Source organism: Peromyscus eremicus, chromosome 4, assembly GCF_949786415.1.
Source record: "Peromyscus eremicus chromosome 4, PerEre_H2_v1, whole genome shotgun sequence".
NCBI lineage: Eukaryota > Metazoa > Chordata > Mammalia > Rodentia > Cricetidae > Peromyscus > Peromyscus eremicus.
Window position 1 is genome coordinate 129,991,861 of NC_081419.1, and position 24,662 is coordinate 130,016,522.

The 24,662-nt window shown below is 53.1% G+C and overlaps 1 protein-coding gene across 1 annotated transcript in view; it reads left to right on the forward strand.

Moving 5' to 3' along the window:
* The window catches only part of Dlgap4 (DLG associated protein 4), a 169,011-nt gene that overhangs the window by 43,075 nt on the left and 101,274 nt on the right, over window positions 1-24,662 (forward strand). The window contains exon 2 of the mRNA XM_059261773.1: window positions 10,091-10,274. The gene's annotated coding sequence lies outside the window, so the exon portion shown is untranslated. The remainder of the gene's footprint in view (window positions 1-10,090; window positions 10,275-24,662) is intronic.

Consider the following 24,662-nt stretch of genomic DNA (forward strand, 5'->3'; position numbering starts at 1 on the left):
GGTCCTTACCCACCCACCTCTCTGCTCTAAAAACCGAGTCATACTCTGACCTTGAAGTCTATTCCAATGAAATGAATCCTGCAGTGGGTAAGGGCGGGTTGATTATGGAAATGAGGCTCCTCCTAACGGGGTCTTTAGTGCTGCTGCTGGAGGCTCTGAGGGAGAAATAGTCAGCAGGGAAGCTTGAGAGGACACCCCAGTCTTGGTGTCCGTGATGTGTGGGGACCTTTGCCCCCAGCCTTTCTTCTTTCCTCGAGTTCTGCCTGAGTGGGTGCCTGAGACACTCTTTCTTGTCCTCACTGGGCTCTGTGTGGGCAGCCAGATGTGTGGGCAGCACTTGTGGACATTGGGACAGGAGCTTGGGAGGACTGAGCAGCCTGTGGGCAACACTGCCTACTCCCAGCTTGTGGCCCAGGCTGTCAGGAGAGGCGGGGCCCTGACCTGCTGACCTCATGAAGCCGTGGTGCAGGCTGAGGAGTGTGGCTGCAGTGGGGAAGGGAGGGTGGACTCTGCAGTCTGCAGAGTGGTCATGATAGATGGGTCAGATAGGAAATGGGGACTGAGCATGGCCAAGGGGTCTGTACTCCCCTGTTCATTTGCATTTATTCAGCAGGTAGGTAGTGAGCACTTACCCCGGGCTGTCCCTGAGAGCTGTGGAGAACGAGTCAAATGTGGTCTTCTCTGGCATAGGCTTCATGGTCAGAGTCTGAAATGAACATTTTCATGCATAAGCTGTGAGTCTGCCTCTGAGTGACAGCCCCCCAAATAACAGCTTAAACCAGATGGAAATGTGCTCCTGTCCCACATAGGAGTTTCTTCCTTGAAGATGGAGAGAGGGGGGCATTCTGCGCTGGTTGTCCCCTTACCCTGTAACCACGAGGCCTCTACCTAGATAACTGAGGCCACCCAGCAATAGAGTGGCATCCAGAAGGGCTTCTTCAGAAGCCTGCCTTCCCCACTGACCCTTGACAACTATGGAGAGCATGGGTGAAGCCAGCAGCAGGGTGGAAAGGGCAGAGTTCTGTGCTGGCCGGCATCTGAGACCAGTCTCTCCCAGGGGACACACCAACCTCTGGATCTCTGAGTCCTGGGGCCTCCAGTCCTTTTCCTGGAGAGTTCTCATTCAGTGTCCTACCTGCTTAGGGTGTCCAGAGTGATGTCTGCCCACAGGCCTGCCTGCTTCTCTCCCTGACCTGAGTATGATGGCATCATCCTTTGGAGGGCGCCCTGGAACACCCCACACTGGCTGCTTTCTAACAATGCAGTTTACATACCGGTCCATTTAAGTACTCATCCTGGTGAGGTTCTAACAGATTTACACAGCGGGCAACCAGCACCACAACCCAGGTCTCCTCTGCCCATTGGCAGCCAGTCCCCACCCCAGGTCATTGATTTCTTCCCGTCTCTATAATTTTGTTTCTTCTAGAAAGGTCATATAAATAGAAACATGCGATGATACATAATTTTAGTGTGTAGCTTCTTGCAGTCAGTTTAAAATTTGGGCATTCATCTATATTTTTTGCACACACTGGAAAGCACACACTTTAAGTGCTCAGTACTATTCCATTTTGTAGAGGTCATACACACTATGGTTTGATGATCTTCTGATTGGATGAAGCAATTGAACAAAAGCAAATGTTTTTGGCTTCAGGCTACGATGAACAGTTCTCTTGTCCTGTGCTTCTGTGGTCACAGACACAGATGTCTGTGTCTGCCTTGGATGAGAGTTGCATGTCCTGCAAACCTGAAATATTTGCCATTGGCCCTTAAAGAACAGTTTGTTTGACCATGTCATAGCTGAAAGTCAGGGGCTCCATGACCCTTCTCCCCTACTCATCAGAACTGAGGGCTGGGAGTTATCCCCGCCACCTCTTTGCCCTGTAGGCCCCTACCACCTAAGTCTGAATGGCTTCTGTGGTTTTTAAGATGGTCTGTGTGTGCACAAATATGTGAAGGCCAAAAGTTGATGTAAGGTGTCTAGACTAGCTGGCCAGTGAGCTCCAGGGATCCGCCTGTACACTCGGCGCTCTCTCTCTCTCTCTCTCTCTCTCTCTCTCTCTCTCTCTCTCTCTCTCTCTCTCTCACACACACACACACACACACACACACACACACACAGCTCTGAGGTAACAGATACTGCAGTGCCCAGCTTTTCCATGGGGGCTCATCTTGCCTGACGAGCATTTTACTGACTAAGCCACGAGCCATGAACCATCTCCCCGGTTCTTCTTTGATTTTTTTTTTTTTTTTTTTGAAGCAGAGTCTCATGTATCCCAGGCTGCCTTGAACTTGACATGAAGCTGAGATTTACCTTGAACTTCTGATCCTCCTGCCTCCAGCATGGATTAGAACATAAACCACCATGCCTGATTTTATGCAAAGCTGGGGACCCAGGGGCCTCAGAACTTGGTGCAGTCTAGGCAAGCACTCCACCCAACCTCCTGGCTGGCTTCTAGAACCCAGTGTCTCTTGACTCAGACCCAAGTAGAGCACCTTCATTGTCCCAGGTCTCTCCACTACCTCAAGTCCACCCCCGCTGAGCTGTGGGTTGCTTATTTTTCACAGGAAACTGACCACCTACTTGGGCTCCCCACTGCTCTCAGGGAAAAGACCACAGTCTCTGAACAGGCAGGATCAGACCTTCTGGATGATTGAGTCCCTGCCTGTCTTTCCAGGCCTATCCACCTCCCCAGGTCTCCCTCCTTCTCTGGAGTCTACAGGCTTTCTCCCCACTTTGCAGAAGTTTCCCAAACACGGCATGCGTTTTCCGTTTGTTTCCCAGCTGCCTACCTGGCGGCTTCCCGTGGTTCCTCCTGGACCCAGGCAGAGCCCTCTTTACCCATATGTCCAAAACACTCCCCACCCCCAGGCTGGCTGCCGGCCCCCATAGCCCTGGGCTTCCACCCGTCACTGTGGACTGCGATGTCTGTTTACGTATCTGCCACCCCCGTGGGATTGGGTGTTCCAGGGACACTGCCTGACTCATCTTGTCCTCATTGTGGCCCAGTTTGGGGCCACTTATGGAGTAGGAGTCCAAATGTTTGTGTGCAGGGCACCGTGTTCTCTGAATTTGCGCCAGAGCCCTGAGGAATTGGATGAGACTTCAAGGGGGTGGGGTGGCTGTGAGGCACAAATGGATGAGAATGGATGTAAGTGCTAGGTGTGAAGGGCCATGTCGCCCAGCAGTGATGTGCCCTCTGCAGGCTTCCCTGGCTCCTCCAGACCACACGCTCATCTTGAACATTAGTATAAGGTGCACCCCCACCACACTGTTCTGTGAGAACAAAGACAAGCATGCCTGGCTCTTGTCCACATCTGGCCCAGGGCAGGGGGCTGCCAGCTGTTTCTTGAGTGACCTTGGGCTGTAGACAAGCAGCTAAGTGGAGGGTGTGGCGTAGCCTTCGGTTTGAAAGCCAGCCAGTGGTTCATGGTTCGGCTCCTTCTAGCGAGGCAACGGTGTGTTTAGTGTATTGTGAACACCCTGGAAATGGGGTCTGAGGTTGAGGTGCCAAAGGCCACCAGGTCCTGAGCAGGAGGGCAGCCACGAGCCATGCGCTGCTCTTAGACTTCGTAGATTCGGTTCTGCAAGCCCGGTGGGCTGGAGCCCTGTGTGGACAGCGCCTCAGAGTATTTCTCTTGCAGACAATATCCCCCACACTTGAAAAATGTGCATCCACGGGATGTGGGAATTTGATCACGGGGGACACGTCTAACTCTGGGGCGAGTCCTGGGGCTCGAATGTCACTCACCTGAGTTTGCTTCTGCTCAGGCATTCACTTACCATGCAGCCTGAGGCCACACAGTGCCCTCCCACGCACAAGAGGTGACCAGCAGCCTGCCCAGCTGAGAGGGGTAGAGGAGGAAGCAGGGGCCTCTGGAATGGTGACACGTGTCAGGATCTGCTATGACTGCTGACAGGCCTTGCTCTGCAGCTGTGAGAGATGACAGGCGGCCAGATCAGGCACTCGGAGGGGAGCCTCCCCACCTGGCACCCAGATCCAGCTCGGGGCAACTGCCTCTGCTTCTCCAAATCAAGGGTGGTGCTAGGATCTCATGGCTGCTGGGGGTGGATCTGGGCCTACAGCCAGTGGGTAAGACTGGCTCAGGGCAGGAGGCGAGGAAGGAGAAGGACAGAGTTTAGAGCTGGGGCTGGCCTCTCTGCTCAGTCCTGGGCTCTGGCCAGCCCACTGCATCCTGCGCAAACATAACCAAGCCCCACCAGCCACTGAGCATGGGGTTAGCAGCCAAGGCTCGGTGGCACCTCCTCTGGGCAAAACGTTCCACTGCCTGCCAGCTGACTGGTGGGTGTTCACAATTCTTCATAGCCATCCTAGCCACGCCAGTTGTATGCTGAGATTGTCAAGGCCTCAGTACAATGAGATATTTTGAGAGAGGGAGAGAGTGCATTTGCATACCTTTTATTATAGCATATTGTTATAATTCTACTTTATTATTAGTTATTGTTATTAATTTCTGCTCTGCCTACTTCTAAGTGAAGGTTTATCACAGATGTGTGAACAGGACAAAGCATGGTGTGTGCACAAAGCTCAGTACCCTCTGAGGTTAGGGAGTATACTGGGGGGTCTGGGGATGTCCCCCCTGGAAGGGAGAGGAGGAAAGAGCAGCCACTGTGCTGAGAGGAATGAATGAGTGTGCAGGGGCTCCTGTGGCTCTCACATCAGATCTTGGTAAGAGGCATACAGGATTCCCATTTCACAGGCAGAACACTAAGGTCACCCCTCCAAGGTCAGTAGCTACCAGGCGGGACTGGGATCTAACCACAGGATGTGTGGCTCCAGAGTTCATGCTTGAGAAAATCCCAAGTCTCCCTGGGTCCTCCAGGTCCCTTTGGAGTCAGCCACAGTGGACCCTTCCATCCTGCCCTCTGCCTGATCCGGTTCCACCTCCACCCGTACCACAGGTCCCTTCTTATGTCTGGGCCTTGTTTAGCCTTACAGGTTTCTGCCATCACAGTCCAGCTCGTGAGTGAGAGTCAGGAAGCCAAGGATGGGTTCTGTGTCTGTTTTCGTACTATCATGTCCAGTGAAGGCCTGAGTTATCATGTGGCCTTGAGGGTGGGCTGTGAGAAGCTGGGGGCAGCTGGTGTGGACCTGTAAACTAGGGGCGGGTAGCTTGGTGGTGGATGGTGGCCAAATGGCTCGTGTTCCCGTGCTCTGAGGGAGATGGTAGTGGGAATAGGAGAGGCAGTTGTCCAGGAGGCTAGGGCAGTCTGGAAGCAGGCTCTGTAGAGGGATGGGCAGGAAGGAGTTGGGATGGTGCCTGTATTTCTGCTACAGGGACTCCAGCGATTGGTGGCATCATGGGGAGACATGGACTGCAGGGAGGGGATGGGGCCTGTTTGAGTATGTGGATGTGTCCTGAGGAGCCTGAGGCAAGGCTGGGAGGCAGCTGGGAGAGAGGGGCTTTGGGGAACAGGCTGAGGAGCCTAGGGTTTGGGGTGAGGAGGAGGGAGGTCAGTGTGCATGTCACTGCATAGGCCAGCAGGTCACTGCCTTGGCATTGAGTGAGGGGGCCTGGGACAGAGGAAGCCTCTTAGGGAGGCAGGACAGGCCGGCTGAGAAGAGCCTAGGACAGGAGGGGCCGTCAGTGCTTCTTTTAGAAACCACTTTGCCAGTTGGCGGTGGTGGCACATTCCTTTAATCCCAGCACTTAGGAGGCAGAGGCAGGTGGATCTCTGAGTTTGAGGCCAGCCTGGTCTACAGAGTGAGTTCCAGGACAGTTAAAGCTACACAGAGAAACTTTGTCTTGAAAAACCAAAAAAAGAAAAAAGAAAAAAAGGAAAAGAAACCACTTTCCCATTTTACGTTTATTGAATTAAAATTGCCTGTATAAATCTGTTTTGCAAATTATATTTTTGGACAACAAACACCGCTGAACTGCATGAGGTGGCAAGGCCAGCGACTTCGGAGGTGGCCCTGCCGAGTCCTGTTGGAAGGCCCTCTCCCCATGACCGGGAGCTGCTGAGGACTCAACCTTCCAGCTGTGGCATGAGCCCCACCCCGCTCATGTCTTGGAAGGGTCCTTCTACAGAAGTGAATTTAGGGAGGCAGCAGGGCCGCAAGATGGAGCAGAAATGATGGTCCTGCAGGATGGCTCTGGGGATTGGGATCATTTGAAAGACGTGCAGGAGTCTTCAAGACAGGGACAGGATTTTTTAATGTAGAAGATGAGAGGCTATGAGAAGGGACAGAAGAGCTCCTGGTCACTTGGTGATAGCCCTGGAAGGTGACCAGGTTAGAGGATGGCAGAGGAGGGTAGAGTCTGGGAAAGTTCATCACATAGGGTGTGAGATGGGCACAGCGCAGCCCACCGCTGCTCTAGGACCTCTGAGGGGTGAGGTGGGCTGCAGAGAAGCATCAGGCCTGTGAGTGGAAGCCGGGAAAGCGGGAGCTCATCAGTGGGTCAGTAAGTATCCACTTACCATCGGAAATATTTATTAAATGTTACTTTTGTGATCAGCTTCAGATGCCAGCTGCTCTGTCTGTGACCCAGGGAACTGACAGAACTCTGACGCTGATGGGGGTGGAGTACCTTGTGGAGGGGCCAACAAGCTATGTGTCCTGTTTGGTAATGATACTGCAGAGAATGGCAAGCCACAAACTTGGGCACTAGGAACGTTCAGTGAAATGGCCAGGGAGTAACAGCATCTTGTGTTCCTCTGAGCCTCACCGCGGCTGCCTGAGGAGGGACTTCAAACCACCCCCATCTTAGATATCAGCAACTGGGCACAGAGAAGTTAAGACATTTGCCCAGAAGACTGGGCAGCCCAACACTAGGGAGGCAGAGGCAAGCATATCTTTTCGAGTTCAAGGCCAACCTGCAAGTTGCAGGCCAGTCAGAGTTCCACAGTGAGACGTCGTGTCAAAGCAAAACAAAAACAGGAAGACGCTTGCCCAGGGTCACTCAGCTTCACAACTGAGAACCTGAACTTTGACGCGGAGCCTCTGATCATTAGTTAAAAGTTATCGCTGTGGGGCTGAACTGCCTGTCACTGGCCAGTGTACATGGAGGCCCGGCCCAATCATTCAGTCAAGCAGCTAGTACCAGAAAGGTTGTGAAGGAAGTAAGAGAATAGGGCTTGAGGACATGGCGGCCACCAGTGTGCTGGGCACAGGAAGAGCAGAGGCAAAGGCCCCGAGGCAAGCACACGCCTGGTGTGTCTAATGAAGAGCATGAAGGCCAGTGGACCCGGAGGAAAGGAAGAAGCCAACGGGGAGTGAGGCTTGAACGGAGCTGATCCAGGGCTGCCTGTGGTGGTCGAAGGGTGCCAGCTTGTTCTTGAGGTGAAGTGAGGCCCCAGAGGTTTTAGAGCTGAGGAGGGGTAAGATCTGACTTGAATTCTAACCTGACAGCTCTGGCTTCTGTGCTGGAGACAAGAGTAAAAAAATGAGGAGCCCAGAGCCAACATGGATAATCCAGGCAGGAGCTGGTTACTCAGTGCATGGCCGTGGCTGATGGGCAGGTGGGTCCCCTGTAACATCTCAGTCTGGACACGAGAAGGGAGAGATGTCCAGAACGACTCCAGAGCTTGGGCATGGGTGGCTGGAAAGGCAGGGTTCTGGGGAGACAGGTAGCTGTGGGAGGAATGCTTCATGAGGAACTTCTCACCTCCATTATTCCTGCTAATCCCTGGCTCCCTCTGAGGGTAGGAATTGAGACTCACTTACATGGCCGCCTTAGGATCACGTGGTTAGAAGGGAGTGGAGCCACAACCTAGAACCAAGTGTGCACACTAGGGTTTGTAAGTCTGGCTCAACATTTTAATTAGCGAGGGCCTACTAGGTGCCAAGTGCCATGCTGAGTGCTGGCGCCAGTGAGGGAAGTGAGGGTGCCTCACTCTGGGGGCATCCCAGTCTGAAGGAGCGGCAGCATCCGTGAGGCTAGAAATGGAGCCCAGCGACAGTGTGTTGAGCAATGGGAAGGAACGTCCCAAGAGGTCCTGGGGCCAGTGGGAGCCCAACCAGTGAGACATCTGGTGGCTTCCCGGAAGCACACAGACCTCTGGGAGAGAGGACTTCTGGGAAGCACATCTGTGGGTTTTCCCTGTGGAACCCCAGGGGGGCCACAGGCTCTCAGATTATGGATGGCCACCAAGTTCTGTTGTGCTTTATTTTTTTTTCCAAAGGATTTAACAGTTACTGAGCTGTAACACACGTGCCATATGTTTCACTAATTGGAAGTTAGATGGCTTTTAGCTCATACACAGAGCTGTGTGTCCATCACCACAGTCCATTTTAGAACCTCCCCCATTGCCCCAGAAAATGCTTCCCGCTCTCAGCTCTCATCCTCACCGCAGCTCTTGGCAGCCGAAACCAGACTTGATTCTACTTTCCCTTTCTGCAAAGCCACAGCCACCTGTGACAGTCTGTGTCAGTGGCACTGAGCATATGAGGCCTGTAGTATAGAATTTCTTTTTTTTTTTTAAATCTTGACCTTATATGTAGATCGTGTGTGTTGGAAGTCCAAGACTTAAATGGACTTCACAGACAGCAGGGGCCTAGGGTCTGTTACCCATCACAGACAAGGGGGATATGGGGGGACTTTCAGCCTTCCCTCAGCAGGCGAACTTGGGAGCTCCGAGGGGGCTTAGGGACCTCCAGGTCAGGATGCCTTCCTCTGCCGTTACCTCTTCCTTCAGCTGTAATGCTGGTGAGTTTGGCTCTGAGTGACAACTTGGTGGGAATCCCCAGCGGTGGCGTTGAGCATGCTGTGGATTTTCACACCCCACAATGCACCTGGAGGTCTTCCATGCATACTTCTGAGCATGTGTCCTCTCATTGAGAATGTTCTTGAGTCCCACGTCTCCTTTCCTGCTACCTAAACCCCTGCTGGTCCTGCCTCTTTTTCTTGTTCTTCCTCGGGGAGATGGGTTTTGTTGTCCTAGAACCAACCTGAGGTCTGCATTAGAGAATGCTGCTCTGCCCTCATTGGTGATCAGTGTGTGCTCCTCATCAAAGGAGTGTCATGGCTCTAAGGAGATTTGGAGACACCCCATCAGGGCCCTTCCTTCTGCCCTGCCTTGCTGTGTGCCTCAGTTTCCTACTTCAGAAAGGAGGAAATGAAGTCTGTTGCACATGTGGCCGTGTAGGAACTGATGTGGGGGAGGTGTCATTTCTGGGCAGACCCTGGGGAGAGTTTGGAAGAGCATCCCTGGGTGTGGGGAGCAGCAGATGAAGATGATGAGCATCCCAACCTCAGCTGCCCCTTACTGTAGTGGACTGGTCCCTGTGTCTCCTCTTAGGACTTAGGTGGAGGAACTGAGTCTAGCTGCTCAGGTTCTGTCCCTCATGCTAATGTTGCCTTGGTGTCTCAGTCTCACTTTTGTGACCCGTAGAATGGGAGGAGAGAGGGACATCCCGTGAGGCCTCAGGGTCAGCTAGCTGCCTCCTGGGTAGGTGTGCAGTGGACAGCCTTCTTCCCATCAACAAACATCCAGGCACAGAGTGGTTAGGGAAACCTGCTCAGGCGGGCGGGGCAGAGATGCCTGGCATCCCGCCACCTCCCAGGGAGACACTCAGGCTGCCGGGACAGGAGAATGGCACTTCCCAGGGTCTTTCCCAAGGAAGTGCCTTGTGCCAGCATGCTGTTGGCATTACCTTCTGAGACCTCCCAGTAGCTCTCAGAAGAGTGCTCTTAATAAGAAGAGAAACTGAAGCTCAGAGAGAGGAAACCACCTGTCCATTATCCCCTCCATGAGCGAGGGGCCAAGCTGACTTTGGCCCCTCTCCTCACTTCCCTCGTGAGGTGGGGAAGTGGGGAGGGGCAAAGGGAGGAGCAAGCTGAGGAAGGACTTGGGAACCATAGCTTCCCCCACTGCCGGCTGCTGCAGAAATTCTGTGGGTGGTGGGAAAGGCATTGTAAATATGCATGACATGCAAATCTGCCTCTAAAGACGACGTGGGCCTCCCAAGAGCTGGGGTGCCAGGGTTTTCTGGAAAATACAGTGTCACACAAACACTTGGGTTTCTATGACAACAGTGTTGCCTTGCCCCTTCCCTAGGGCTGGTCTGAAGGTGTCAAGGTGCGGCACTCATTTCTGGCTAATCGGTGTTCCTCCTGTGTCCTGCAGACACCGGTGCCACCCTCTGCCTGGAGCCTGGTGGCCCCCTGTGTGACCAGGGTCCAACTCATGCCTCTGATGGAGTGCTGGAGGGATGTGTGTGGCAGTCCTCAGTCCCACACTCGCTTCTGAGGTGTCGTCTGCAGCACACTTGCCGGCTACCGTTTCTCCTGGGCACGTAGCTCCCTGGTTGGTAAGTACAGCCACCATCCTGGGCACCTCACCCACCATGGTGCTTGCCACCATTGGGAAATGCCCAGTCCTCCCACTGCCAGCACCCACGAGCTGGCAGAGGGACCTCCACAAGAGTGTTCTTGTCTGGGCACAACTTAGAATTTAACCAGCTGGGTGTATCCATCCTCCTGACAACTCTGGAGGTGGGCATGGTGAGGATACCCATTTTCCCAGGGCACTGCCTCAGTGAGGGAAAGCCTTGCTGAGGATGGACAGCAAGCTCTGCACATTTCAAATGCCACACCCAGGGCTGGGGTAGGGGCTGAGCACAGGTCCAGGAGGGGAAGGGGAGCACGGAGCCTGGCTGCAGACTGTAGCTTGACAAGAAGGCACACTCCCTCCTCCAGCCCCACCTGCCTAAACTCACAACGAGGTGTTGGGCCCAGCCCTATCGCTGACTGTCCCTCCACACCCACACTGTCTTCACGAAGCCTGGTTCCTCCGTCATCCTTCCCACAGAGCAGGGACAGCCACCTCAGGCCCACATGGCGCCAACCACAGTACTTGGCTCACTTATCTCCTTGTTCTCGAACACCTCCCCCCCTCGCCCCGCCAGAGTTCTGCTGGCGTAATAAGTCCAGTTCACAAGTGAGGAAACCTGAGGGTCCCCAGCCACCATTCAGCCTAACAGTATGGGACCCTGGATTGAAGATTTGCCTTCTTGAGTGACCTCAGCGTCCCAGGGGCTAGGGTCAAGGAAGGGAGTGGGGGACGTGGGGGATCATCCCTCATGATCTTTCACCAGACTCCAGCAGGACCCAGAAACACATCAGCCTTCTGGGGTCCCAGAGAGGAGCTGCTACAGTGGTCCTCCTGGCGGTGCCAGCCCCCTTGTTTCCAACTCTCCCATCTGCCAACAGCTGCCAGCTTCCTTGATGAGATGGTTATGAGAAGGGGAAAGACTGGTAAATATGCATAATATGCAAATTTCTAGGATTATATAGAAACCCGCGAAGTTCACTGTCGATAATGGATATGGAGTGCGTCTTTGAGAACCAGGCGCTGCACATTTTGTGCGGGGCCAGCCTTATTGTTAGTAACTGTGAAAGGGGCCCCATTAATTAGTGCCCCCACCCCAGCTCGGTCCCCCTGGCTTGGGCCCGGTCTGCTGTCGCAACCGGAGACAGCTGTTGCATTTGGCTGAGAAGCCGTCACCACAGAAGTGTTGAGGACATCGTGGTCTGAGAGCAGCGAGTGCCTGTGGTAAACATGCTGGGTTTGCCCAAGGCAGGCCGGGGTCTCCCTGAGGACCGTGTGTGTCACGGGGCCAGCCTGTGAGGCAGTGGGTGTTTCCTGAGCAGTAACTAGGTGCCTGGCATTGTGGCGAATGCCTGGTGCTCTTCAGCATCTCTGCTCAACTCCTCATGAGCTCCCAGAGGCCAATGATGAGCACGGCTCCAAGGCCTCCTCCACCCTCGGGCAGATCCTGGAGGCACAGCTGCCATTGCTCACAGCCCCCTTGTGCGTGGCCCAGTGACGGAGAAGGGATTCCTTGGCACTCGGAGGGAGCAGCCGTCAGGATCACGTGGAAAGATGGAGGCCGGGGTGGCGCGAGGGAGGTGTTACTGCTGCGATTGTGCTAACAAGCTGGTTATTTAAGGAACTGGGAAGCCATCAGGGAGCCGCTGTGCCTGGGCAGAGGCGGCTGGGAGGACAAGGTCCCCAGGGAATCGAGGTCAGGGAGCCAGCCACACACTGTGGATCAATGGATTGATTGATTCTTGTCCACTTACTGACAGTAGTAACAGTGCCATGGAAGTCTGGGAAAAGATCCACTGTCTGTGTCAAAGAGGGACCTGTGAGCTGAAGACACAAGGAGCTGACTGTGGACCCGGGTGTGGGCACAGCCTTGGCCTGTGGTCACTTACCACACTCGACCTTTTGTCTTGCCTTGTGTTCCTTGTGGTAGTGTATGTCACAGTAAAGTGACAAAAACCTGCAGCTCTAGCGATAACAGCTAACATTTAGTGACACTTAATTAAGTACCAGGCGCCTTACTAAGGATTTTCCTCTGTTTTTAAAAAATGTTATTTATGGCCGGGCGGTGGTGGCGCACGCCTTTAATCCCAGCACTCGGGAGGCAGAGCCAGGTGGATCTCTGTGAGTTCTAGGCCAGCCTGGGCTACCAAGTGAGTTCCAGGAAAGGCGCAAAGCTACACAGAGAAACCCTGTCTCAAAAAAACAAAAACAAAAAAAAAAAAAAAAATGTTATTTATATATGTATGTGTTGTTTTAATTATTTATTTTGAGACAGGGTCTTTCTATGTAGTCCTGGCTGACCTGGAACTCACTGTGTAGACCAGGCTGGTCTCGAACTCATAGAAATCCACCTGCTTCTGCCTCCCGGGTGCTGGGCTTACAGACACACACCGTCACACCTGGTTTATTTATTTAATTTTGCTGTGATGGAATCTAGGAGCTTACACCTGCTAGGCAGGTGCTCCACCACCAAGCTACATCCCAGCCTAGCGCTGAACTTTTTTATCATGTCAAATCTTCACGGATTTTCTCATTTTACCCATTGTACAGAAGGGGTGAGTGAGGCTTCCAAGGTAAAGCTACTTGTATATGCCTAAAACTGGACAGGTAACTCAGGCCTCCATAGCCAGGATGAGGGGTCAGAAGCTATCCCAGAGGGTCGGGGGCCCTCTGTTTGTCTCTGCTGTGTCTGTGCCTCTTGCATGTTTGAGACGTGGGAAGCTAGGCAGGTATCTACGGTCATGGGCAGCTGGAGGGCTAGTGACAAGGGCCAGTGCAGGGCATTTGGTCATTTAACAAATGCTCCAGATAGGAGCAAGACATCCTAAGGGACAACTGGGGGGGGTGGTGAGGAAGACTCCAGTTCATTCTGGGTAAGGAGGTCAGTCAGAGGAGGCAGGCTCAGACCAGACCTCTAAACTCATTGCCTGCAGGCCTACTGTGTGCTGAATCTATTCCTTTGTCACGCTCAGAACAACCCTATGGAAACAGCATTGTTGCCCTGCTGGGCAGATGAAGGGTCTGAGGTCTGGAGAGGAGAAGTGACAAGCTTGAGGCTCCGAGGGCTGTGATGGTGAGTGACTGTGCCACCCCACTCCTGGACTCAGTGCTGAGGACCTCTGCAGAGCTGGAGCTGTGTGGAGCTAGAGTCACACTCAGAGGCAGAGCAATAGGTCCGACCGGTGCTGGGGACGGTCCTAGAACACAGCGTGCAGCAGGCTCTCCAGGGCCTGAAGCCGGCAGGCTGCTCGACTCTCCGGGCACTCGCCCCAGAGGCACCCATACATTCCAAGGAGGTTTATTGAGAACAGTTGCACTCATCAGTACCCCTCCCGGAGCACCCAGGCTTGGGGAAGGACTGCTGTTACACAACCACCCACATAAGCAGAGTGGGAGGGCATGGGACCAGTGCGGTGAGGGAGATTAACAACAGCTCAGGGCCACACTGTGACGTGGGACTGCCTTACAGGATCAGCCTTGCTGGGGCGCCCTGGACAGTGTTGTTGGTAGTAGCAGGGCAATTGGGAACAAGCCGCTTGTCCATCATCAGGGGACTAGTTAAATCTGCTTGCTGCAGCTGTACAGGGGTGCCTGCTGCGGCTGTTAGAAACGGGGCCGGATCTAAATTTACTGTTGCAGAAAGAACTTCATAGTGTGAGGTGGAGTTAAAAAAAAAAAAAAAAAAAAAAAGGAGGTTATAAGCCAGCATGGGTAACATGAGGCCATTTTCGACAAGTTTGCGAGTTTCTGGAAGCTGTCCTCAGTGCTTCCCCTGGTCCATGCGGACTTGAGGGATTGGGGAATCAGATTGGGCTATGCCTTATTTCTATTCCTTCTTGACTGTATGACCTTGGGTAAGTCACTTGCCTTCTATGGGGCTGTTTCCTGCAAAACGAAGAGATGGGTAGCATCAGTGAGGGTTGGGATCTGGACAGGGCTAGAACAGTACCAGAGTGGTACCACAGGTGTTCACACCCTGCCAGCCCCCCACACCCCGGTTGCCTCTTTCCTGGGTCACAGAGATGAGGCCCAAGGAGGACAGCATAGCTCTGTGCACAGGGCAAGCAAAAGCCTAGATCAGCAACCCCCCCACCCCCCGCCCTGCAAACTTTGTCCACTCCCCTTGACCTACTAACTTGCCTCTCCAATGAATACCATCCCCAAAGAGGCTGCTATTGGAGACGTGTTGGCCCTGGAGCTGCCACTAAACCCATCTGGAAAGACAGGCAATGCCTTCTAGATGCTCAGAACCTTCGGTCTCAAGCAGAGAAACTCCAGCTCAGGAAGCTAAACTTTCAGAGTCCAATTTTCAGCTCTCCATCATGAATAATCCGACACATACAAGCATAGGCATTTGTTATATTATAGCATACAGCCTCAGCCTCACCACGCCTCCCTTGATGATGGTGATAAATTAGAAACTACCCAATTATCTGTCTGTGAGAGATGGTTAAATAAATTCCGTCCACAGCTGACAGCGTTCTCTGTACCGTGGAGACAGCACTGTAGCTCTGTCCTTGTTGACATGGAAACATGTCCACGGCACATTGTTGAGGGAAAAATAGGAGATAAAGGAAACAGGAGGTTAAACATGGGGGCTGTTGAGATGACTGAGTGAGTGAAGGCGCTTTCCAGCAACCCTGACCACCTGAGTTCAATCCTTAGGACCCACATGGGAGACAAAGGACAGCTGACGCCTACAAATTGTCCTCTGACCTCCACACCACACACACACACACCACACACACACACACACACACACACACCACACACACACACACACCACACACACCACACACACACCACACACACACCACACACACACACACACACACCACACACACACACACCACACACACACACACATACACACACACACCACACACACACACACCACACACACACACACACACATACACACACACACACACCACACACACACACACACACCACACACACACACACACACACACACACACATACACACACACGCACTGAACTCACCCACACAACACAAGTTAATAAAAAAAAAAAAAATGATGCATTGATCTCTGAGTTTGAGGCCAGCCTGATCTATGTAGTGAGTTCCAAGACAGCCAGAGCTACATAGTGAGGCTCTGTCCTGAGGAAAGAAATAAATAAAAATGATACATTGTTACAGGATCCCTGGATTTGGAGTCTTTTCTGAATGCTAGGACCAAGGTAGGAGGAACAGGGTACCTACTTAGATATCCACTGCTTTTTTTTTTTCATTTTTTTAATGGAAAAAATGTGTATATTCAATCTCCTGATGAGAGACATGTCTGGCTCCGGAAGGACAGCCGTTAAACCGTTTGTAGTGATGTCCTCTGATGTGGGGGTTGGCTCTAGTTTAATTTTTACTCATTTCATCCAGGATCTTTTTAGTACAAGTGACAGAAAACCCATACCTAGCTTGCAGCCGGTGTGGGGGTGGGGCTTGTAACTGTGAAATTCAGGCTCTCCTGGATCCAGGGGCTCAGACAGTGTCACCAGGACTGGATTGCTCAGTGGTGGCTCCAGATCTCACAGAGATGTCCTGTGTAAGTGACAAGATGTCTGTCTGGAGGAGTCAGTTCGATTTCTTCCCAGGCGGCTCAACCCCAATCCCTGAACCAAGTCATGATGTGAATCGGTCAGCTTCTGGGGTGTGCCCATCCCTCAACCTGTTGCTAGGGGTGCTCAGTGCTCAGACTGGCAACCTAGACCTATGCACTGCCCCCTAGGAGTAGAGTGGGCTGATGCTCATCTTAGGCTGTGACCTACAGGGGCACATTTCTCCTTTTGTAACATCTGAATTCCCCAAGATGGTCACTTTATCGCTGGTTTGTTGCTGTTTTTGTTGTTTTTTGTTTGTTTGTTTTTGAGATAGGGTCTCACTGTGTAGACCAGGCTGATTTTAAGGATTCTCCTGTTTCAGCTTCTTGTGTATTTATTATTCATTCATTCATTCATTCATTCATTTATTTACTTATTTGTTTTGAGGCAGGGTATCTTTACATAGGCCTGGCTGTCTTAGACTTCACTCTGTAGCCCAGGCTGGCCTCAGACTCACGGAGATCCTCCTGCCTCTGCCTCCCGAGTGCTGGGATTAGTGTCAGTGCCACCACCGCCTGCACCTGCCTCAGCTTCCTCGGTGTTGGGATTACAGGTGTGCACCTGCTCCTGGAGTGATACGCGATTTTTGTAATAATCGGAAGAAACAAGGCAGCTTCCCATAGGGTCCTGAGCCAGACCTCAGTGTCAGAGCCCACCGGGGCAGCCTTGCACTGTGAGTCAGAATGTGGGAACCTTTGAGGCCCCGATGTCGTTCAGGAAATGCCTCCCTCAAACGGGAGCAGTCCTGGCCCCTAGGGTCTGCAGGTTTGAGGGGCGAGAAGGGAGCCCACAGAAGACTTACCTAGAATTGGGAGGAATTAGGAGAATGTGCACAGAGCGCAGAGGAAACACAAAGGCCGGCCTGGAAGCCAGGAAGGCTTCCTAGAAGAGGTGATGCCAGGGCCCAGGCTTCAGACAGTGGTGGAAGAACGTAGCCACAAGCCAAAGGTCCAGGGGCATGTGGCGGGCGCACAGCCGCCAAACAGGAGGTTTCAGGCCCAGGCCACAGGCCTTGAACGACAGGGTAGGTGTCGGCATTTCTTGCTGGAGAGGCAGCAGTGATCCTCAGAAGGATGCTGTGGGAGAGGGGTGTGTCACTGGGCTTCCTGCCTTAAGCTGGGAGCTCAGTCTGCAGGGATTAGGTCAAGACCCCATATGGGAGGGAAGGGACCCAAAGGCCTGTCAAGGGATCCTGTATTTATCACTATCAGGACTCGTGTCCCAAGATGCCTAGCCACTGTTTCCATACCTTCAGAGATGGGTAGCTCACTCCTCGTTCCTCCACTATGGGCTAGTGTCAGAGCCCACAATCTTGACGAGACCTGGGACACTGAGGGCTGGTCCCTGAAAGTCTGGCTGGAGGGACAGGTGAAGGCCTACACTTTCAGGTCAAGGCTTCAAGCTGATGGAGCCTGGGTGTCCACAGACTCTGCTAGGAGTCTGAATGAAGGACAGAAAGAGCGTGGCAAAGCCGAGCTCTGCAGAGTCCACCAACCTCCAGCTGAGAGGTTGGCTGGAGAGCAAGAGGGAAGCAGGAACCAGAGAGGCTGGCTGAGATCTGGCCCTCAGTAATCCCTGAAGGCTGGGGATTCTCTCTTCCTTACCATGATCAAGGCGGACATAGGTGAGGGAGCTGACGGGTCCTCAGATGGGCAAGCATGTGAGGACAAGGTGGCAGGCAGGAAGGGAAAACCAGAGGCTTGCAGGGGCCTGACTGCCTGTCTGTCTCTGCTGAGAGTTGGAAGGGTCTGCTCTGGTACTGACAGGGAAGGAGATGCTAACTTGGGCCAGGAAAACCTTTGGAACATAAAGAGCTCTCTGCAGATGGAGTAAGTGGGGTGATAGGAGCTCCCTAGCCATGGAGGTATTTGAACAGCAGCTGAACGGCAACCTGGAAGCATCTGTAGAGTACTGTGACTCCACTCAGGATAGGGGAGGTCCTTGCTGAAAACCTCAGTTTCCTCATCTGCGATATGGGCATAACAGGAATCCCTCTCAGAGTCCTTGCAAAGTTCCAGTTGAGACCATCTAAGTCCCATGCCAGTGGCCGGTGCTCCATGACTAGTAACTCATTGTTGTGGCTAGTGGAAGGAGCTTTAGGGCCCCTGTCGGGCACTCCTGCTCACCACCCTTCAGCACCCACTTTCTGCCCAGTTCGTGGCTGCTGTCTCCAGCTCCCCCTCCCTGGGAGGTGGTAGGAATTCCAGACCCTTCTGGGCCCCTTTTAGCTCCACTTGAGCAAGAGTTGGCAGGTTGGGGCGTCGGGCGCCATCCGCCTCCCATATGCTTCCTGCTATTTAGGGGAAAACTCTCCTCGCATTCCTCCAACCACACGGGCTGACATTTCCAGACAGACGCTAGAACCGGCTCTTTGGGGGATTGGCAGATAAATTTGGCCCAGGCTGTTGGGAAAATCTTCAGCCTTGCCGGGGAATTGGAGCCCAAGCTTGACGACTTCTGTTCACTCAGACTTCTGGGCCTCCTATCCTCTGTGGGGCTGCAGATTAGGGTAAGTCTGCCCAGCCCAGACTTCTCCCAGGAAAGCACCTAGAGAGCCAGGAGGTGGTGGCTTCCAGCCTTTCCTCAGAGGCAGCAGGAGGGCAGTAAGAGGCTCCTCTGTCACATACCACAGGCCACCTGGGTGTGGCTCAGCTCACCTTGGCAGTTGGCAGCCTTGGGATGAAAGAGATCGGAGCTCCAGACACTTCCTGTCTGTGTCGTCTTCCAGAAAGGACACCACTTCTCTGAATCTCTTTTAATTCGTCTGTAAAATGAGGCAGGGGTAGGTCTTTCTGGTGAAAAGCCATGGGAAGGTGCTTGGCACGTGCTGCATGCCGAGTGTTCTACAAATATGGCTCTTTGTCATGACTGTCATCGCAGACAGTGACTCGGGAGGGACCAGAGGCTTCCCTTGTTCCTGCAGCTCTGGCCGTGTGGGCAGTCCTAAGGGGGTTCACACTCAGATAGGGGACCCAGTTGCGGCAATGCAAGCATAAAACCAGATGGAGGTGCCACGTGGCCACACCATGCATGTGTGCGTGCACACACACAGAGACACACAGACACACACCGCCTAGTGTCTCATTTCACCCTGTTGAGTCTGGGACACTCATCACTTGGTTCTGCAAGGAGGAATGGAAGGGAAGGCCAGGCCTACCTGGAGGCCTAGTCTGGAGAGACCAAATGGCAGCCACAGTAGGAAGCTCTGAGGAAGCGTGAGTAGTTCTGGCTGGAGTAGAAAGTGGGTGGCGAGGAGGTGTAGGCAGCTCATCTAAGCTTCATTCAGCACCTCGCAGTGAAGCTCCATGCTGGGCCTCCTGCCAGACACTGCTGGGAAGACGGGCAGGCCTCCTGCCCTCAGGAAGCTCCACAAATGATCCGTCAGTAACTAATGCCGTCCCAAGCTGCCTGAATGGAGCAGAGTCTGGTAGGAATGACAGTCTTCTGGTGGTGGGCACCCACTTCAGGCAAGGTGTCAGGGGCCTCTCTGTATCCTGGAGATTGGGTTAGAGCCAAAGGACAGAGACGGAGTCACAAAAGTAAGATAGGGAGAAACCAGACCCTGGTGGCCTTGAATACTAGACCTGTCAGAAAGTCACTCTGGTAGCAGTGGAGGGTCAGCCAAGATGCTGTCTGCAAGAGAGGTGAGAATCTGCTGAGATATTGTTGCATTGGACAGTAGCAGACTGTGGACCAGAGAGGGGAGGGAGCAGGCGCTGCGTGGGCTAATGGGTCAGGCTCAGGGTCTGAATGGAAGCCTGGCACCTGCTGGCAAGCTTTGGAAGGAGGAGCTCTCTGCATGTGGTTAGGAAGGGGTGAGGTATGCAAGGGGACAGCAGGGGAATAGAGCCAGAGTGCAAGCAGGCTCAGGAAGGCTTAGAGGAGAGGCTTCTACACTGTTAGGACCCCAGGCAGGGGCGGCAGCTGGCAGATAGCTCCTGAGCGTGGGCTTCACAGGCTGAGTGGCCAGTGACAAGTCTTTTCGGTTTGGGAAAAATCATGTGACCTCTCTGAACTTTGCCTTCCCTAATACTGAATCCCTTGAGAACTGCATTTGGTTACATGTAACAGAAGAAAACAACAGGATGTGTATAAACACCCAGAAGGTTGTAATAAGAATCCAGATGGAGCCGGGCGGTGGCGGAGCACGCCTTTAATCCCAGCACTTGGGAGGTAGAGGCAGGCGGGTCTCTGTGAGTTCGAGGCCAGCCTGGTCTACAGAGTGAGTTCCAGAACAGGCTCCAAAGCTACACAGAGAAACCCTGTCTCAAAAAACAAAACAAAAATAATAATAATCCAGATGGAGCCGGGTGTATTATAGACACACACCTATAATAGCAGCACTTTGGAGGTAAAGGCTGAACGATTGTGAATTTGAGGCCAGCCTGGGTTATGTAGCAAGTTCAAGGCCATTCTAAACTACTTAGGGAAACCCCGTGTCCAAACAAGAGCAATGACAGGATTAAATGCTAGAGATGCAGCGTAGCCACAGAGCACTTGCATGGTCTAGCTAAGGCCCTGGGTTTGACCCCTAAAACTACAGAAAGCCAGAAAAGAATGGAAAGAATGGAAGGAAGGAAGGAAGGAAGGAAGGAAGGAAGGAAGGAAGGAAGGAAGGAAGGGAAAGGAAGTGGGATGAGAGGGACTTTCCAGGCAGGCCAACCAGGGCCGGTGTGGCAGTTCAAGTCACCAAAGGTCCAGGCCTCTGCCATGCTTGACTCTGTCTTTCATTCTCATGGCTACAAAGTGGCTGCTCCACTTTTGAACTGGATGTCTGAATTCTAGGCAGAAAAAAAATGTTTTTCTGAGGCTACTGCTTTCTGGGCCTACCATTCTTAGCAGAAAAACTTCCTGGAGGCCCTCCCAGGAGGGCTTGTACCCACATCTCTTTTTCCAGATTCCCAGCAAGGGAAGCTCATGACATGGATATTTCTAACTGGGCGCTTCTGTTAGGCAGAGGAGAGAGTGGCTAGCAGGAGGCTGGCAAAGGCTGGCAAAGGCATCGAAGTGCTCCTCAGGATGCCTCCAAGATCCCCTGAGGTACCGATGATCACAGACCCCTAGGTACCAGGGACAGGTGTGTCCCTGGGGAGAGCAGCGCTTGCCTCTGAGCTGCCGTTCACCTACACTCACCCGTGCGTGCGTGCATCCACCCCCTCTGTATGGCGTTTCTGACGTAGTGCCCACAACCCGTGACAGGACAGTGAGCACGTTTGGCTCACAGCGTGTGGGGAGACAGGTGAGGAAGCCAGCAGATGAGCTCCGCTTCCACCACGCCATATGAAGGTCTGGGCATCCATTGGAGGATAACAGCAAGTCTGAGGCTATCTGGGCTACATAGTGAGTATTTGCCTTCGATGCCAGAAAGGTGTTCAGGACAAGGCTAGCTAATAGTCATGAACTGGCTGAGGAGCCAAAGATGGCCTCGGCAGTGTGATGACAGGGAGGCTGGGGGCTCAGAAGGGCTTCTTTGGTGCCTTAAGGAATAGAGCAAGAAGCTCAGTTAGGCCAGATGTGTACAAAGAGGGGATGCCGGGGACCTCTCTTGGCCTAGGGCTGTGGGTCTCCGGTCAAGTACCCGGCCGGGTAGGCCTCTTACATCTAAGAAACTTCAGGGGGCAGGTAACACAAAGGATGGCAGCCTGGGAGCCAGACATGTTAGCACATGCCTGAAATCCCCACACCCTGAATTGGAGGCAGGGGTGGGGGTGGTCAAGAGTTCAAGACCATCCTCAGATATATGGCAAGTTTAAGAGGCCTGGGCTACATGGAACTCAAAAGCCAATCAAAGGCACAACAAAAACAAAGCAAAAAACAGGCTGTGGCCACCTTTAATCCCAGCACTGGGAGGCAGGGGCAGGCAGATCTCTGTGAGTTCGAGACCAGCCTGGTCTACAGAGCGAGATCCAGGACAGCTAGGGCTGTTACACAGGGAAACCTTGTCTTGAAAAAACAAAAAGCAAAAAAACAAAAACAGGCATTTGGAAAGAGAATTGGGAAAGTATTTTGAGGACTTCCAAAGTGTGGGGTGAGTAAACAGCTAGGGAGAAATAAGGTAATTTGGAATGACAAGATTTTATCATTTTAACCTCAGCCCTGGGCTCTGTGGAGTGCTCCACGCCCCCTGCCTTGTCCTCGATACTGACGGCCCTGAGCGTTGTCCGTGGTCCTGAAGAGAAAATTTGGCCTGTCCTAGAATGGGGTGCTGTCCGTGGTTCTGTCTTGGGGAAGTTGAAAGAATCCTTTCAGAGCGGTTTTCCGAAGACCCGACTGTACGATTGGCTTTTTGACCCTGGCACTGTACAATCCTGAGAGCCGTCTGAGGTTGGGTGGTGCTCCCGTCTCCATGAGCCCTGCAGGAGCTTTTTAAGTAACATGCCTCTCACTTCTAAACAGCAGCCTGCAGGGGAGGGCCGGGGTTTAATCTCATTTCAGAAGTGAGAGGAGAAGCTTAGAAAACCAAAGAGGCCGGGCAGTGGTGGCACACGCCTTTAATCCCAGCACTCGGGAGGCAGAGCCAGGCGGATCTCTGTGAGTTCGAGGCCAGCCTGGTCTCCAAAGAGAGTTCCAGGAAAGGCGCAAAGCTACACAGAGAAACCCTGTCTTGAAAAAAAAAAAGAAAGAAAGAAAAGAAAAGAAAACCAAAGGGCCCCATGGACCACGTCTCTAGTCTCAGTTCCCCTGATTGTAGTAGGAAAGTTGCTTGTAGAGTCTCGGGGAGCAAGGGTAGAGCTTTGCACCATGACACTTGCATGGGTGACATTGGTTTTACACATAGAAGACAGATATTGCTTCACAGGGGTGACTTGGGGGTGGGTACGTCATGGGATCTCCCAAAGCTGTGAAGTTAGACCCAATCTCAAGTGCGTGTGTGTGTGGGGGGGGGGGTGTCAGGCTCCAAGACTGCATGGGAAAGGATGCCTGTGTCCTGAGCACCTCCTGTGTGCTGGGCCCTGTGCCAGGTGCTTGGCCACCCAGGGCCCTCTTCCTTACAGCCGCCCTACAGCAGAGTGCCTGGCTTCCTTTCACAGGCATAGAAGCAGAGGCCAGGGGCTTCTCCAGGTTACTTAGCTAGAAACTGTTAGGAAGACCTTGAGAGAGAAAGCCACAAACTTACACACCAAGCCAGAAAGGGTCCTGGATATAACCAGGCCAGATTGAAGGAGGGGCGTGACCTGCTAGGCTTGGCTGACTTGGGGCCCCTGTTTCATTTCTTCCCTGGCAGCTACTCTCTCCTAACAATGCCTAAGCTCTAGGAAGATAAGAAATTAATATTGTCACAAACTAGGTATCAAAAAGCCAATGGTTCAAATCCTGGATCTGCCTCAACTGGCCCCAGATAAGTCACTTGCCCTCTGTAGCATCTGTTCCCTTACCTCCAGAAGCATAGGGTCATCTCTGCCCTCCAGGGTGGTTTAGGATCATAGAGATGGTGGATGGGGTAGAGCTAACAGGAAGGAACCACTCGCTAGGTGGTCCAGTCAGAACTGGACACAGACAGAGGCCCAAAACAGCTGCCCTAAGCCACTACTTCCTCTTCCCAGACGGACTAGTAGCTGTACCCTGGGAGGCACTTGGCATCCTTAGCTAACAGGCATTGCTTTGAGCAGACTGACCTGAGCCATGGAGCCAAGTGTCCCTGTGGGGACCGGTGGCCGAGCCAGCCTTGGCTGCCCTGCCTCCTCAGTTCCCCCAATGGCTCCGAGCTTAATAAGCCTTGTGGGCTGCTGTCAAGCCTAATTAGGCTGTCCTTGGCCATCCTGTCTCCAGGGTCCTGTTGTGGCCATCTGAGGCCCTGGACATGACCGTGGCTGGTGCCCTTGGCAGCCATTGGGTGTCTTGAGTGGAAGTAGCTGCTTGCTCTTCCCCATGGCTTAGAAGATCCGACTCCCTGGCTTAGCTCCTGGACCCCAAGGTATGGCTGCCCCCTCCTTCAACACCCTGCTCTGGCCCCAAAGCCTAGTGCTATAGCAAATGGGAAGAAAAGGGAACAAGACAGTGGAATAACAGAGAAGGGGTGAGGGGTGGAGAAGGATGACAGGGACTGAGCACTCCAGGCAGCTTCAACCACTGAGACTGAGGTTGCTTATGGGACCACACTGCCTCATCCACACTCCTGTGAGGGCGGGCCTTCAGTGGCTGTGTGGTCAGCGGGACGGTCCAGGGAAAGGACATGGCTGGTGGTCCAATGGAGGGTTTAGTGTGGAGCTGGACTCGTGGTGGAGTGCTGTCCATGCCAAGGATAGAGCCTGGGGCCTTGACTGCATTCTCAGGACTGAGCAGGCCAGACCAGCAGGAGGGAGCGGGGAGGAGTGGGAAGAAGTGAGAAACCCAGGTATTCTCTGTGGAACTCTCTCGAGCCCACACGTGGCTAGCTCTTAGATGCGTCAGTCATAATCAGTTCATTGTCTTTGCTTTTCACTGTATCATCCACGCGGTTCCCATCTACCCAAGTGCAAGGGCAGCTGAAGTCATTGGCTCTTCCCGCTGAGTAGCATTCCCCGGCTGTTTACACACCCCACTCGTCCTTCTGGTGGGCAGTCTGACTCCACCATGACCACGATCCCCTCCAGCCTCCTTGGGATGCATGCTAGGCTCCGGGCGGAGGAAGTTCTGTGTTCGTAAACACTGCCAAATTGCCCCACGAGGTAATTACGCCACTTTGCACTCCTGTGAGTGATACATCCGAGTTCCCACATCCTCAGCTCCTCGCCATCAGTTGATTTAACACTCTTTAATTTTGCCAATCTGT